Consider the following 16923-nt stretch of genomic DNA (forward strand, 5'->3'; position numbering starts at 1 on the left):
AGAGAGAGAGAGAGAGAGAGAGAGAGAGAGAGAGAGAGAGAGAGAATTCAAGATCATTTTGCAAGATATCTCACAAAAGATTAAAAAATACAAAGGTCATGAATTGTGTTTTTTCATCTCAAAATCAAAAGCAAGATTTCAGAGTAAGCAGTAAATCACTGCATCTTTCCCCTATTTGCCTCCAAACAACTATAAAATAATACCCCGAAACAAAGCCTGAAACAGCAGGACCAGAAAAAAGATGGGATGAAACAATCTTTTAGCCCAGGAAACTTGTAAGATCACCAAGAAATATAAAGGGGAATACAGTCCAGGACAGGAAATATCCCAGAGAGTCAGTAGCAAGCCACACCTTAGTAAACCAGTGGGAGATCCCGATCCAAGTTCAGTGGTATAAGCAAATGCCATCTCCAGGATCCTGCAATATAACTCACAAGAGGCAATGGAACTGCCAGACTCTAGCTCTGAGAAATAGCAGAAGCTTTAGTGTAGCTCAGGGCAAAAAGGGAACCTCCAGTGACCAGATAGACATGTATTTCAGAGTAGCCCAGGGAAAATGAATAAATACCCTACAGACCTCGGCATACACCAGACACCAGCATGAGAGTCTGAGCTCTTTAGAAAGAAAGCTGCCAGACCCTTACTGCCTTCAGATATGACAGCTACCTCCACCCCACCCCTTAAAACAGCATCAGACACAAGGGTCTCCCAGGGGCCTCAGAGAAACATCAGTGCAGCACCAGGTAAAAAGCCAAGGATTGCAACCACTGGCAAAGGAAGCCTGAGACAGTGCTCATTTTACTTCAGGAGCAGAGCTCAAGTTTAAAAGAAAGGAAAAAGTCCTAAAAAGAGCAAAAATCTCAACAACAAAAAAAGAATTTGACAATAGAAAGTTATTATGGTAATAAGGAAGATGAACATACAAACTCAGAAGAGAACATCAATGTTAAAAGACCTATGGGAAAAAACCCCAAAGAAAAGCCAGAATTGGTCCTAAGCCAAGAAAGAATTCATGGAAGAGCCTATGAAGGAGCTTAAAAATCATATAAAAGAGGTAAAAGGAAAAAACAATGGGAAAAGAAATGAGAGTGAAGCAAGAGAATTGTGAAAAGAGTCAACAAGTTAGGAAAGAAACAAAGAGAAACAAGAACAAGATAACTGCTTAAAAAGTAGTTTGAGGAAATGGAAAAGAAGATACAAAAGTTCTCCGGGGGGAAAAAAAAAAAACAGCTCCTTAAAAAGTACTTTATTTTTTAAAATTTACAAAAGGAAGAATTTAAGTGAAGAAAACAACTCATCCAAATTTAAAAACAGGGAATTGGAAGCTAATAACTATAATGGATATCAAGAATCAATCAAATAGGGGTGGCCAGGTGGTGCAGTGTGTAAGAGCACCGGCCCTAGAGTTGGGAAACCCAGGATTGGTTCTGGACTCAGATACTTAATACCCACACAAAATAACTGGCTGTGTAACCTTCAGCCAGTTATTTAACCCCAATTGCTTAAAAAAAGAATCAATTAAATAAATTCAAAAGAACGCAAAAGATAGAATATGTAGTATTACCTCATTGGAAAAACTACTAACCTGGAAAATCATTCAATATCAGATTCATTGAACTTCCTGAAGGTCCTAATCGAGCATCTTTCAAGAAATTATCAAAGAAAACTGCACCGATATACGGGAACCAGAAAGCAAAATAGGTATTGAAAGAATCCACTGATCATCTCAGAAGAGAGATAGCAAAATAAAAACTCTAAGGAAAATTATAGACAAATTGTAGAATTATAAGGCAATGAAAAAAAAAATACTTGCAAGAGAGGGAGGTAGAGGCAAAATGTCAGAGAGAAGACAGGAAGTTACCAGAACCTTCTGCACTTTCCCTCAGAAAAAAACATTGTATTAAACCTCTAAACATATTCTGGGTTGAGAGAGCCCACAAAAGGATGAAGTGAAACAATTTTCTGCCTTAAGATAACTTGGGAGGACTTCAGGAAAGATCTGCTTACTTGTGTGAAAGGAAAGAGAGAAGCCCAGCACAGATGGTATGTGGAAAACGAACAGGAGTTTCTTACTCACAGAATATATCAGCAACTGAGACCCTTCAGTTTTAGCAGGCTAGTGGCACAGTGGGCCAGCAAGGAGACCTCCAGACTCCGTGAAGAAGGCAAACTGCTAGCCATGGAAACCTAGAACAACAGGCATAATAAGGCCAAAACACCACAACTCAATGGGCAAGTCAACAGCGCCTGAGGCCCTGATGTGGAAAGTCATTGACCAGGGCCCTAACCCCAGCAGAAGAAGCTTGAGATTGTGATTCTATGCCCCAGGAGCAGAGCTAAACTTTTTAAAAATGAGCAATAAAAAACTAAAGAAGTCCTGACCATAGAAAGCTAATATGGTGACAGAAGATCAAAACACAAACTCAGAAGAGTACAATGGGAATAGGAAGTAGTCTCAAACATAAAAAAGTCCTTCTGGAAGAGCTCAAACAGTATTTTAAAAATCAAATTAGAGTGGTAGAAGAAAAGTTGGAAAAATAAATGAGAGTTATGCAGGAGAATTATGAAAATAAAGGGTCAACAACATGAGAAAAGAAGCAAAAATGATTGAAGAAAACAATTCCATAAAATTAGAATTGATCAAATGAGGGGGGAAAATCACTGAAGAAAACAATTCCTTTAAAAGTTGAATTAGTTAAATGGAAATGGAGGCACAAAAGCTAACTGAAGAAAATAATTCCTTATAAATTAGAATTGGGCAAGTGGAAGCTAATATTGGCATGGGTAGAAAATTTAGAACTAAAAATATTGTGGAAGTGAATTTTGAAAACTTTTGAAAGATAAATAATGTTGTCAAATGCTCTCAATAACTATTTATTACAGAAATGAAAATTAAAGCAAGTACCACACATTTAGTTGATTGGCTAACGTGACAGAAACGGAAATTATAAATGTTTTAGCTGATGTGGGAAATACATTCTTGGTGGAACTGTGAAATGATTCAATCTATCTGGAGATCAATTTGGAATTATGCGCGAAGTTCAACAAAACTGCATATCTATTGATTCTGCAATACAACTACTTTTTCTGTATCCCAAAGAGATCATAAATAAAGGGAAAGAATCTACACGTTAAAAATATTTATAGCAATTCTTTTTGTGGTGGTCAAAAGTTTGAAACTGAGAGCATGCCATTCAATTGGGGAATGGATGATCAATTTATAGTATATGAAATGTAATGGGATACTATTCTGATATAAGAAATGACGAGCAGGCCAATTTCAGAAAAACCTGGGAAGGTTTAAATGAATTGATGTTGAGTGAAGTGAGCAGAATCAGAAGAACGTTGTATATGGTAATAGCAATGTTGTGTGATTATCAACTATGATAGACTTAGCTCTTTGCAATACTATGATCCAAGACAATTCTAAAACATGGGTGATGAAAAATGCTATCCTCATCCAGAGAAAGAACTGTGGAGTCTGAATTCTGATCACAGCATACAGATGATTTTTGCTGTTTTATCTTAAATTTGTTTCTTAGGTTTTTTTTTACCTGTGTTCTGATTCTTCTTTAACAATATGACAAATGTGGAAATATGTTTTACGTTATTGTACTTGTTGAACCTGTATCAGATTGCTTGATATCTTATGGAGAAAGTTGGAAAGGAAGGAAGGGAGAAAAATGTGGAATTCAAAATCTTACAAAAAAAGAATGTTAAAAATTGTCTTTACCTGTAATTGGGAAAAAATATGATATTTTAAATTTTAAAAAGACAAGAAAAGAATGATGCTTCTGCGAGACAGAAACATGGAACCATTAGCATTACATGCATTTATATATATATTTTAATGGAAAAATCTATATGTAATATAAATTATATCAGAAATAATATTCATGTTTTTATATATGGAAGTGTTCATGTCTGTTGATGATTACCAAGTTCACAATAAAAAGAAGAATATGGAAAAGAAAAAAATAAAAAACTGAAACTGGAAAGAAAAACAATTCCAAGTTCAGGCATTTGCAATCAGGATTACAAAGGAATTAGTAGCTGTAACATGAAATGATCAGAGGTGATGATTTATAATATTTCTGAATCTGCACTGCAATCAAGAATCACCTACCTAGTGAAATTAAGCATAATACTTCAAGGGGAAAATGTTATTCAAATAAAGAGAAGAATTTCAAGTTTTCATAAGAAAAAAATGGACAAAAAATTTATCTCCAATATTAAATTCCAAGAGAAATATATAAAAGGAAAAAGGGAAAAGGAAAAAAAAAAGGAATTCAATGGATTCAAACTTTTTATTCCCACATATGGGAAGATGATACTTGTGATTCTTAAAAATTGTACCACTCATAATACAATTACAAAGTATATATATATATATATATGTATATATATATATATATAGACAGAGGGTATAGGTATAAGGTGAAATTTGAGGGAATGACAAAAAAAACTAAGGAATGAGAGAGTAATATACTGATTACAGAAAGGAGAGTTAAAATAGAGTAAATTATTTCACATGAAGAGGTATAAAAAAGCTTTTTAGCATTAGAGAAGAAGAGGGGGTAGGTAGTGGTTATTGCTTGAACCTTATTCTCATTAGTATTGTCTCAAAGAGAGAATAATATACAGAATCAGTTGAATATAAATACCTATATTTTGTGATGGGGAAGTAAGAAGAGAGGAGACTAAGTAAAGCATTAGGAGGTGTGACAGAAATTGGAGGAGAAGGGATTGGCAAGGTTGGCAGACAAAAGCAAATCACCAGGGAAGAGGGAAAGGGTGAAAGGGGAGCAAGGACAAACAGAAGGAAAAATAGGATGGAGGGAAATAGGGAGTTTGTATTCATAACTTGTAAATGTAAGTGGGATAAACTCTCCCATAAAATGGTAGTATATAGTAGAGAAGATAAAAATCCTGAATCCTAAAGTATGTTGTTTACAAGAATACCCTTGAAGAAGAGAAACAGAGTAAAGGTAAGCAAGTGGAGCAGGAATGTAAACAAAGTAAAAAACTAAAGGAAATAAAACAGGGGTAACAATATTGATCTCAGACAAAGCAAAATTAAACCTAATTAAGAGAGACAAGGCAGAAAATTACATTTTGCTAAAAAGTTACCATATTTAATGAAGTAATATCAACATTAAATATATATATATATATATTTTAGAAATGAGGCCTTTATCAGAGATGCTGGTTCTCTACTTCCCTCCTAATCATGGCTAAATTAGATTTGTTTGTTTGTACATAAACTTTTCTATTTAATATGATTAAAATTATCCATTTTACATTTCATAATGCTGTTTCTTGTTTGTTAATAAATTCTTCCCTTCTCCATACATCTGAAAGGTAAGCTATTCCTTGCTTCCCCAGATTGCTGACAGTATCAGCTTTTATATCCAGATCATTAGATCTTATTCTGGTGTGTGGTGTAAGATAAAGTTCTATGCCCAGCCATACTATTTTCCAGTTTTCCCATCAGTGTTTGTCAAATAAAAAAATGGAATGCTTCATGAATTTGTGTGTCATCTTTGCATAGGAGTTATGTTAATCTTCTCTGTATTATCACAAATTTAGTATATGTGCTGCTGAAGCAACCACAGGTCCATGTAGTCTTTAAGAAAGATTTCCAGTTTTCCCCATGCTGGTCCTTTTCCTCTTTTGATTATCTCTAATTTGTCCTGCATATATTCTGTTTATATAAATTTGGATATGTATCTATCTGAACTTGTGTGGATGTGGATATGTGTGTGTATGTGTGTGCATGCATGTGTAGACTTCTTAATCATACTGTAAGTTCTTTGAGGAAAGTAATTATTTTTCTCTTTGTATTCCAGATTTTAGCACAATGACTGGTACATAGTAGGTGCTTCATAAATGCTTGTTGCCTAAATATTAAGGTTCTCTCAAGGCCTTAATTTCCTTATCATCTAGGTGGTGTAGTGGGTGGAAGGCTATATGACTTTAACAGTCACTTAATCTCTCTCAGTTTTAGTTTCCGCATCCTTAAAATGGAAATAATATTAACACCTACTCAATAGCATAGTTGTGAGGATTAAACACAATAAAATAAGTACAACAATTTGTAAAACTTAAGTGCTATATAAATATTATGATTAATATTTTAATTAATGTGATAATATCAATACTTGATAAAATAAAACAGTTCATCTAGGTGACCTGTAGGCATCTTTCAGGTCTATATTTATTACTCTGAAGTAAGAACTGGATAGATTTTTGTATCTCCAAGCACAAGCAACTTCCAGGTTCAAATTACTAGCATAGCAAATTCCATTTAATCTGTGACAAATTAAGGCTAAACATTCACAGAAAAGAGAAAATCAAAATATAGCATTAACTAAGTGTAATTCAATAATTTCCAAATACTACTCCACACCTGGGCAGTACACTCATTTAGTCAATCACAAAGTCTCTCTTCTCAAATGGAGATTATTTTCCAATCATAAACAAAGTACTTTCATTTCGTCACAAATGTGACCAAAAATGTCAAAAGTTTTCTTGGATCACAACTGAATTACAATTATCATCAGTTAATGCCAAGTACCCTCTCAAAAAGGGCAGTAGAGTGCCGTGGACTACTCAGTGTCTAGCACTTAGCATGATTTGGAGACATGAATAAGAAATGACCAGGCTATATGGATAGTTCAAGGAAGAATGATGAACTCCATTTATTGATTCTCAGGACAAGGTTTTTATAGAGCAAAATGACAAAAGAAGGGGACTCAAGTTTTCTAATCATTACCTTAGCCTTTTGCATCCTGGAGGTAACACAGATTAGATAATTTGATAAGGATTTGTCATCTAGGTGACTAAAATCTTAGGGTAAAACCTTTGACCAAGGCCTCAGAAATCTGCTAATGCAGTTGCAGTCATAAACAGATAAAATTGAGACCAAACTTCAAAGCAAAGGCTGCAATCCTCAAAAGACATCACCTTTAGAGCTGACCACCCAAAGATACCTGAGTGCTGAATTAACTATATTAGCTCTTAATAACTAAAATCTTAGGGTATAGCCTGTTGGTCTCAGAACTTAAACAACATCCTTATAAGTGTAACCCATGTCAAAAGAACTCAGGAGGGGCAGTCAGTTGGCGCAGTGAGTAAGACCGTGGGCCCTGGCATCGGGAGACCCGGGATTGGTTCCAGCCTCAGATACTTGGCTCCCACAAAGAAATAACTGTCCTGTAACCTTGAGCAAATTACTTAACCCCAACTGCTTTAAAAAAAGAACTCACGAGCTAACTGGAGGAAAAGTCACTTCTCAAAGAGGTCTTTGATATTTGGGTCCACTGATATCAAGTTAATTATCTGAAGTCCTGGCTCAGGCCTCTTTGGCTCCCAACAGTTGAGAGCACAAAGGCCATCTACTCCTGAGCTACAAAAAGGTTAAGATATTATCACAGCATTTAATATCCAAAGAGAGGTCTTTGTTTCATCTTGAGGAGAGGCAAATTCTCAGCCATCTCTGTTCCTGGGGAGATAAAGCTTAACAATGCCACAAGATACATTGCCAGTGTCCTCATCAATTCACTCTCTGCCTGCTGAACAGCCTCAGGACCCCTGAAAATATCAGCAAGACCCTTTTCTGGAATTTCTATACACATACAACAAGAAAATCCTTCTTCAGGGCTTCTGAACCAACAGAAGGTTCCAGGACCTCTGCAACAATAGCACTGTCCTTCACCAGCAGACAAATGTGGCAAAACAACATGAAAACAGACAGACAAAATATAGGCATCATAGGCACACCTCCTCAGTTCTCAGCAGCTCTCAAAAGTAGTGGGCAGCTCCAACTAGCCCTCAGCAACTCTCTCTCTCTCTCTCTCTCTCTCTCTCTCTCTCTCTCTCTCTCTCTCTCTCTCTCTCTCTCTCTCTCTCTCTCTCTCTCTCTCTTTCTCTCTCTCTCTCTGTGCCTCCACAATGCTGCTCCAAAATTTTCTGGCCTCTCTTTGCTTGGGCTTCTCTCTAAATCCATGGCACCAGTTCCTCTCACTTCAACCCTCTTTCTTCAGATCAACAAGTCCATCCCACAAATGGGATTCACAAGCTCTAGGTTTTAACACTCAACCAAAAAAACAAGCCAATACAGGGGAAACTTTAAATTCCATTACCCCTACAATTTTCTATAGAGAGTACATAAAATTAAAAAAAAGTAGAGGCAGGAATCCCACAGAATAAAAAAAAATGAGGAACTATATTCTACACTAGTAGAAAGAGTACCCACAAGAAAGGCATGAATTAGCAAATAATCTTATTGAGGAGATTTCTGATTATGTAAGAAATTTTCAGTGTGGAATTTTCTGCTTATAGAATGAAATTTGGATTAAGTTAGATCTAAAGTTTTATTTAAGTTGAATGTTCTCTAGCCTTGCTTAAAATTAAAGTTTACAGTTAAGGAAAATTAATGTTGCATTATATTGTATTTTGCCAATATTTCTATGTGAATTCATTTATTTCCTCAGATAATTAACCTCTGAAGATCAGGCACTTTTTGAAGTGTGTAACTAAGTACATAGTATAGCCTCATCTCTCCCTCCCATTTACCTAGATAGGGATCCTTACTTTTGTTTGCTTTAATTTTAGCATTAAACTTTTATTTAGTATTTTATTATCCCTTGTTACATGTAAGAAAAATTTTACCATTAGTTTTCAATACTTTGAGTTCCAAATTCTCTCTCCCTTAAGCCCTATCCACCTCTGCTCATTGAGAAGGCAAGCAATTGATATAGGTTATACATGTGTGGTAATGCAAAACATATTCATATTAGTCACATTGTGAAAAAATGTATAAGAAAAATAAAGTTAAAAAATATATACTTCCATCTGTATCCGCTCACTGTCATTTCTTTCTCTGGGGATGAACAGCATTTTTCATTGTAAGTCCTTCAGAGCTGTCTTGGATCATTGTATTGCCGAGAATAGCTCCGTCATTCACAGCTGATCCACTATAATATTGATGTTACTTTGCTCATGCTACATTTGCCTTTGCATCAGCCCATGCAAGACTTTCCAGGTTACCTGAAGAGTATCATTTTTTTTATAAAAACAGTAGTAATCCATCATAATTACATACCAGAACTTGTTCAGCACTCGCCATTTGATCAGCGTCCCCTCACCTTCTTATACTTTAGCCCCAGAAAAAAGCTACTACCATTATTTTTATATGTACAGGTACTTTTCCTTTTTTATCTCTTTTGGGATCCAAACTTAGTAAATGGTATTGCTATTGCTGTAAATGGCCTCATTCTGGCTTCCCTGATCCCTCCGCCCTCCCCTAACCAGCCATCTTTCTCTACTTCATGGAAGTAAGAAAACTCCTATGCTTAGCCCCACCTAGGAAAACCTGCCTGCACATGAAAATCAAAATATGTACTGATCAGTTATTGATTTTGGCTTCTGTAAGTTCCTTCTTACATAATCTCTGACTGTTAGGTACATAGCTTGCCTTTATATAATGATGCTTTGCCTTTCTTGCCTGGTGTTAGATTTGGGTTTTGCCCTGAGCAGTCCTGCATTACTATTAAAAGTCCACTATCAATTTAACCTTGGGGGTCTCTTTTCTCTTTCTTTTGGCATAAGATTTGGAGGCCTCAGAGATATTTGTGATGTTCTGTCTCAACGCGGAAATCCCCAAACAAGAGGAGCTCTCAGTCTCAAGAGGTGAGTATCTGCTCATCCAAATTTCAAGGGGAGCTGGCCTCTGAACATGTTTCAGGGTGCCATGGCTCAAGAAGGGAAAGATTGCACTCTCTCCCACCTCTGACCTGCCCTCCATTTGACACTGTGTGACTTCAGGACCTCCTGCGCAGGTGAGTACAGTTCTGTTTTCTGGTTCTATTGGGATCTGGGGCTGGATGCGGCTTTCCACACACCAGTCCCCCAGGCACCCCAAGATATTGTGTCCCCACCCATTCCTCTTTTCTGTCCTGGGTAGTCTGTCTTGTTTGTCTGTCTTTGTTCATGTTGGGCTATAGCAGTTAATTGGTTTTAGGGGATGTCCGTATTTTTGTTCCTGAAGCCTTGGGAGAGACTGGGTGGGAAGACTTCATCAGATCACATGAAGGGAAAATGTCTGATTCCTGTAAGGGATCTCTCCTTCCTGTAATTTGCTGTGTTTCTCTAACTGAGCTGAGGATACAATGAGAGGTTAGAACCATTAAGATCCTTCACCCTGTTGTCCTGGCTTTGACCAATCTAAGACTGCAGTGAAAAATTAGAAGAATAGTAGGGAATTTGAGTTAACCTTCCCCACCTGGTGAAAGGAACAAATTAAGGAGGCACAGCAGCTAAACTGGGGCCCCACTAGCAAAAGCCCTAGGTCACTGGGCACCCTAAAGCTGACTCCTCTAGGTTAGCCTCGGAGCCAAGCTTTCCCACGCAAGGAGTGGTGCCCTTTTTCTCCTTCCTGCCCAAATTGACCACCCCCACAACCAGGGTCTGCTCCTGTGGGGAGACGAAAGAAGGAGAGGAGAAAACTAGGTCAGAAGCCAGCTAGCCTCTACACTTGGTAAGGCCTATTTTATATCAATATTTTTTATGTATGATTTGGAAATGCAATTAATGTCATCTCACTATTTGTATTATTATTGTATTTCTACACTGTATATTGTAAAATTGAGTGACCATTGTGAGCCAGAGAGTGTTAGACAAAGCAGCATTTGGTTTGAATTCAGTTGAAACTAAGACAGTGGAAAATCTTGTTTAAAACCAGGTATGTTATTTTGTTAAATACTGCTAATCCTGTATTAGAAGTTAAAACAAGTTGGCTCTTAGTAATGAACATTGTAAGATTGTTAAATAAGTTATTTGGGATTATTGTTATAATGTTAAAATTTAAAATTAATCCCCCAGCAGCTCTAAGGGTAGATACTCCCTACTCCCTTTCCTTAGGAAGAGTGCCATGGTTGCCTCCAATGTAGGGCTACAGGGAGTTATCATAGGCCACATGTGCCAGCTACCATATACTGGGGTACTAGAAATAAAATATGGGAACGCTGAAAGACATCCTGGCAAGGAAAAAGAAAAATCAGTATTGAAAATAGGGGGCTTGTCACAAAGAAAGTATGTGGTTTTCATCAGTCCAGAAAAAGAATGTCATAAGGTAGACAAGTAGATCAGCCCCCCTTTTTTGGGGGGGTCCCTATTTATTTCTCCTTATTTGTAAACTTGCCAGATCCCCTAGAAATCATCTGGTGGGCAAGGTCATCAGCCCCAGGAGCAAACTAAAAGCTTGTTTGGGTTATGGAGTTCCTAAGCAATGAACTTGGCTTACTGAGAAGTGAAATGTCTTATGTATATAACTCATGGTAAACTTTTATTGCTTATTACAACTCCATACAAATAGGCATTTGTCCAAGCTCTAAGCTGTGATTGGTGAGACTTTCCATTTGAGGTAAAAGCCATTGGAACTGCAACTAGTTTTATTTTGAGTTTGAATTTAGATAAAGTTGTCTTTATTAAACCAGGTTCTGAGGGAAATGCCACAAACTTCTCAGAGGGAATGTAATCCTGTTACAGGTAAAGGATTGCTTTTGGGAAAAGTCAAGAGGACAATTTTAGCCTCCAACTAAAATGAAACCTGGGTCAGTTTCCCCATTGTCTTCCTTTGAAAAGGAATGTTCTTCACCTGACTATTCCTGAGTCTGGGTATTAGATGCATTTGAAGTGACTCTTATCTAAATTCAAACAGAGGTAAGGATATTTTATCCTGTCATATATAGCATGTCCCTGCTTTTTCCTTTTATGACAAATTTCTCTTATTAGAGCCAGTGGTCAATAAAAGAGAGTAAAATTCCAATGAAGGATTGTGAAATTTTGCTTTTCTCAATCTGAATATGTAGTAATTCCATATCCCAGAAAACTCAGTAAATTAATACAAGGGCTTGTCATCTGCCTACCTGCATAGTCAAGTGAAAGTTTAAATCCCTGGAAGAGAATATTATTCTGGTTGATATAGGAACAATTAAACAAAGGGAAAAGAAGCCTATGAAACAAAGGTATGAACACGAGTTAATCATCCCACATACTAAGGCTGGAATACATCTGAGCTACTAAAGTGTGTGTTAGATCTGAGCTATTCAGCCTAAAATTATATTCCTTTCTACAGCCTAAATAGTTTAGTAAAAGGCACTCAGCCTAGTCAACTGCCTGTTACTAGATATATCTGTCTCTTTCCTTATATCTTGGGCCCTGCATATTGAACTTTCCTGTCAGATTTGTGTCTCTCAAATTACAGGCAAGCAATGGATACCTATCATCCCCTGAATGTGATCTATGCTTGGTTTCAGTCAGCTTCTTCCTTGGGACCCACTGAGACAGGGACAGCTCTACTCCCATTTTCAGCCTGAAGAAATTATGGAAGCTGAAACATTCATCCCTTCTCCCAAGTGAATTTGGGTCCCAACTCCTTGAGGGGGTAATGATAGAATCCTAATGAAGCTTCCCCCAGCCCCTATATTCAAACCTCCCTCCCCTGTCTGGCCCTTTTACCAGAACCTCCTCCCACCCAGACCATTCCACACTCGGATTATTCCTTTGCTAAACAAAAAAAAGGGGGGGGGGTTGGGTAGGAGAGGACCAGTTGGGCTTGTAGACCTTCTCAGATGGGAAAATTTCCAGTAGCGGTGGGGAGGAAGTGGGTGAAGCATCCAGAAAAATGAGCTAACTCTTGAGAGACAGGCACTTAATTCTCACCCTTAAGGAGTTTTTGTCCAAGCTTGTCCTGGAAATCCAGGAGTCCTGGGTCACCCTTCTGCCACTGGCCTTACTCAGAAGCAGGTGCACTCCCAATAAATTAGGATCCTATTTGAAATTATCTTTCCTAGACCACCACCCATTCTTCTCCTAATCAGGGAAAACCTAAATGCTATAATCACTAACTCTTCCTTCATCAAATTCCTACAGAGCCTGTAGCACACCTAGTCTCAGCTTCTTAAATCTGTCCAAGCAGCCTTGCCTGTTCTGACATCCGAACATTTCCACCACTTCCAGCCTGGGAACACTGTCCTAATCTGAAAACATACAACCTCTGGTCTTGAGCCTAAGTGGAAGGGCCCTCATACTGTCATCCTGAGCACCCTGTCTGCAATCAAGTTTGAATCCATTCCTGTCTGGCTCCATTATACCAGAGTGAAGCCTGCTGTCACCTCAAAATGGAAAGCAGAAGTACACGAGGATGCCCTAAAGCTAAGACTTATCTGACCCTCTTCTTGATCCTCCTTTTACCTCCTTTTATGGCCCCCTGAAATCCCCATGCCCCCAGACCAAGTTATACCTGGATGGTGACCACAGAAAACAGACAATCCTGGACTTTCAAGAACACTGGATACATATGTCTCCCCTGAACTCCCTTTTCCCCAGACTGGCCTATCTGGGGGCCCACCAGTAGATGCAAGATACCTACTCTGTTCAGATACACCTGCACTTGTGTCACAGCTTACCACCTCCTCTCCTCTGACCCAGTACCTCCCTATGCTACAGGGCTAGCAGTAGTGGGTGAATGGACCCATTATTCTGCATCCGTACAATCAGGTCTGACCCCTGCCAACCCATGCTCAATCTCATCATCCAAAACCCCTTTGACCCTGCCTGAGGAGTCCCAGTCTCTTGGGTTCTGGTACTCATGTCCCTGCCTAGGGGGTCCTGGTCACTCTGGATGAGAAGTATGAGGCACATGTAGGAAATATGGTGGTCTTGACTGTAACCAAGAATTCTCCTGTGCCCTTACCAGATCCTCACTCCTTTGGTCCCATAGGGAACTTAGCCATCCCTGCCCCAGTAGGGCATCTAGGTGTCCATACCACAATACAAAGTGTTACCACATGGGCCTCAATCTAACCATATGCTCCCCCATCTTTGAAGATTCAAGAATCTCACACTTATCAGGTCCCCTCACTTATGCTCCTTTCTGCTGTTCATAAAACACTTAACAGCTCTAACCACATTGGGCAAAAATTGCTGGATCTGTGTTGAACCCCAGCCTCCTTACTATGTAGGGGTGGCACAATGTCTCTGTCACCCCCACTTTCAACACAGAGAATTGTGAGTGGCCCACCCAAGGCTTACCCTCAAGGATGTTCAAGGGAGTCCTCTGCCTCACATCATCCAGCACCACTTTATCTAGCTCTCAGTATGGCTCAATTTGAGGACAAACCCTCAAGATTGAGGCCTCCAGTTCGGACTACTTCCTAGCCCCTCCAGGAGGCCTGGTGGGCATACCACACCAGCCTTGCCCAGTGTATCTATGCTACAGTGTTCCTCAGGAAACAACATTACCCTGAGGACCTCCTGTGCATCCTAGTGGCCATAATTTCCAGGGTCTCTCTCCTCCCAAGGTGTAATGCGAATGTAAATTTGGAAGATCTTCCCTGCCCCTAGGCTAAAGTGCACCTAGAGCCTGGGGTGGGAGGCTTGTTTTTCAGTAGATACTTCTTGATTGGCCAGTGGTCAAAAAGGTTGTTACATTCTCTGAGCCAGGAGAAGGCTATATAAGCCCTGATGTGTAGCTTTGTTTTGGGGCTCACTTTGAGAAGTGTTCTGTGATTTGATGTGTATTCTGGGAAGCTGTTGTCCAGAGCCCCCCGGCTTTGAAAAATGTTGATTTGGTATGGATGTAATGGTTGGACAGTTTGGAAAGCTGTCTACTTGATCTGTTTCTGTCTTGATAATTCTGTCTGTATACTCTGAAGTTTGGGGTGCTGACCATTTTCCCCTGAACTAGGTAAATGATACATGTTTGACTGATTAAAGTAAGCTTGTTAACCAATTGTAGTTGCTTTCCTTTATCAAAGCAGATCCAAGAACCTGTGGTGGCAGCCACCCTGGGGTGCTTGCTGCTACACAAGGGAATAAGTTTGATGCTACTTTTCCCCTAAAAGGCAACTGAGCTACCACCAAAGGTGGGCAGTAGCAGTCCTCATCCCCATGTTAGTGGGCTTGGGGCTTTTTGGTTCTGCTGCAGCTGGGGTAGCAGTCTTGGTTAAGGGGGAGGCCATCTATCAGGCCTTGAGCACAAAGGTAAATATCAACCTCTCCCACATAGAGCAGTCCATCTCAGTCCTGGAAAAAGAAGTGGACTCCTTGGCAAAGGTTGTTCTCCAGAACCACAGAGGCCTTGACCTTCTTTTTATTAAACAAGGTGGCCTGCATGCAGCCCTCAGTGAGGCCTGCTTCTTCTATGCAGAGGGAACTGGAAAAGTCTGAGAACTTGTAACAGTCCTGCTTTTTAACATCCCCTTTGCTAACTACCCTGATGTCAGCCTTGGTTGGCACCCTCTTCCTCCTGACTATAGCCCTGATTTTAGGACCCTGCCTTATTAATCATTTTCTACAATTTGTTAAGTCCCGTATTAACTCTGTTAAATTGCTAATTGTTAGGGATCCCTGCTACCTGCCCTTGGGAACAGAATTGACTGACCTGTATGATGTGGCCCCAACTGTGCCAAGGGTTTGACACACACACATAAGAAGTTGGGAATGTTGTGCATGGCCCCATTCTGGCTCCCCTGATCCCTTCCCCCTCCCCTAACCAGCCATCTTTCTCTCTTTCACAGTAGTAAACAAACTGTCACATTTAGCCCTGCCTAGGAAAACCCGCCAACACAAAAATTAAAATATGTACTAGCCAATTGTTGATTTTGGATTATATAAGTTCCTGCTTATGGAATCCCTGACTATTAGGTGCATGGCTTGCTTTTATATACTGATGCTTTGCCCTTGTTGGCTGCTATTTCGATTTGGGTCTGACCCCAAGCATTCCCTCATTACTATTAAAAGTCAACTCAATTTACCTTTGGGGGTCTCTTTTTTCCTTCTTTTGGTGTAACACTATGTCAAAGAGAAATATATCTATATATAATTTTCAAAATGAAGATTGAAAGGGGAAGAAAATTGCATTGGAGTCTGTGCTGACAGTGCTGGAGCAATGATGGGTGAGAATGTTGAATTTGTAGAAAACATTAAAGCTGGTGGTAATGAATATATCATCTTTACTCACTGCATAATCCTCTGAGAGTCACTTGGGTGGGGGGGAAACATCACCAGAATTAGATGTTGTGCTTCATGATATGATCAAAATTTTTAACTTCATTAAAAAAAAGAAGCATGCCCTTAACAATCATTTGTTTTCAAACTTTTGGAATAACATGGACTCTGATTATAAAAATTTATTAGTACATGCAGAAGAAATTTCAAGGATTTCATGAATGTGAAGTTAAAACAGATTAATGAAATTGAAAGATAAAGTTATGTTTTTGACTGAGGAGAAATTCATTTTTTTTCCATAATGGCATGGCTTTCAAAACTGTTATTTGTCAGATATTTTTTAAAAAGTCAATGATTTAAACATGTAACATCAAGGAAAAATTGGAACTTATTTAGGCTAAAAGATAAAACTGAAAGTTTTACTTAGAAAGTTAACATATGGAAGAATAGGGTAGAATTTTTCTTTCTTTAGAAATGTTTACAGTTACAGATGATTTCATAATTGAAAATAACCTTAACAAAGATTCAATTATTGATCATTTGAAGTGCCTGGAGACAGTTTCAGAAATGCTTCATTTCAAATTTTGATTCTAAAAAACTATGTCAGGTTCATAAACCCTGCTCAGTTGAAATAAAAAAAATTCAGGCATCTGCCAGTAAAAGTTGGAGAAAAAAAATTAACAAGTTAACAAGCAACACAATTTTAAAACTTGATTTTCCTTAAAAGTTAAGTGATTTTTGGATTGGGATTAAGACAGAATTTACAACTTCTGAAATGGCCCTAAAGCATACTTCTGCCATTTTGTAATACATATTTATGCAAAGCAACATTCTCAGCATTTATTCTCATAAAATCAAAATATCAATCAGCTCTGAAAAATGTTGAAGATGTTCTATATCCTGCAATGT

At 38.5% G+C, this 16923-nt stretch overlaps 1 non-coding gene across 1 annotated transcript; it reads right to left on the reverse strand.

The window, feature by feature from the left end:
* Positions 1–5506: 5506 nt before the first annotated feature.
* On the reverse strand, positions 5507–5609 carry LOC138170753 (U6 spliceosomal RNA). Its single transcript, XR_011170732.1, has one exon. It is a non-coding gene; the product is annotated as a U6 spliceosomal RNA (small nuclear RNA).
* Positions 5610–16923: the final 11314 nt, after the last annotated feature.

The sequence above is a fragment of the Petaurus breviceps genome, unplaced genomic scaffold (genome assembly GCF_028583685.1).
Source record: "Petaurus breviceps papuanus isolate PSGF00001 unplaced genomic scaffold, PetGlider_PUasm1.0 38, whole genome shotgun sequence".
Lineage (NCBI taxonomy): Eukaryota > Metazoa > Chordata > Mammalia > Diprotodontia > Petauridae > Petaurus > Petaurus breviceps.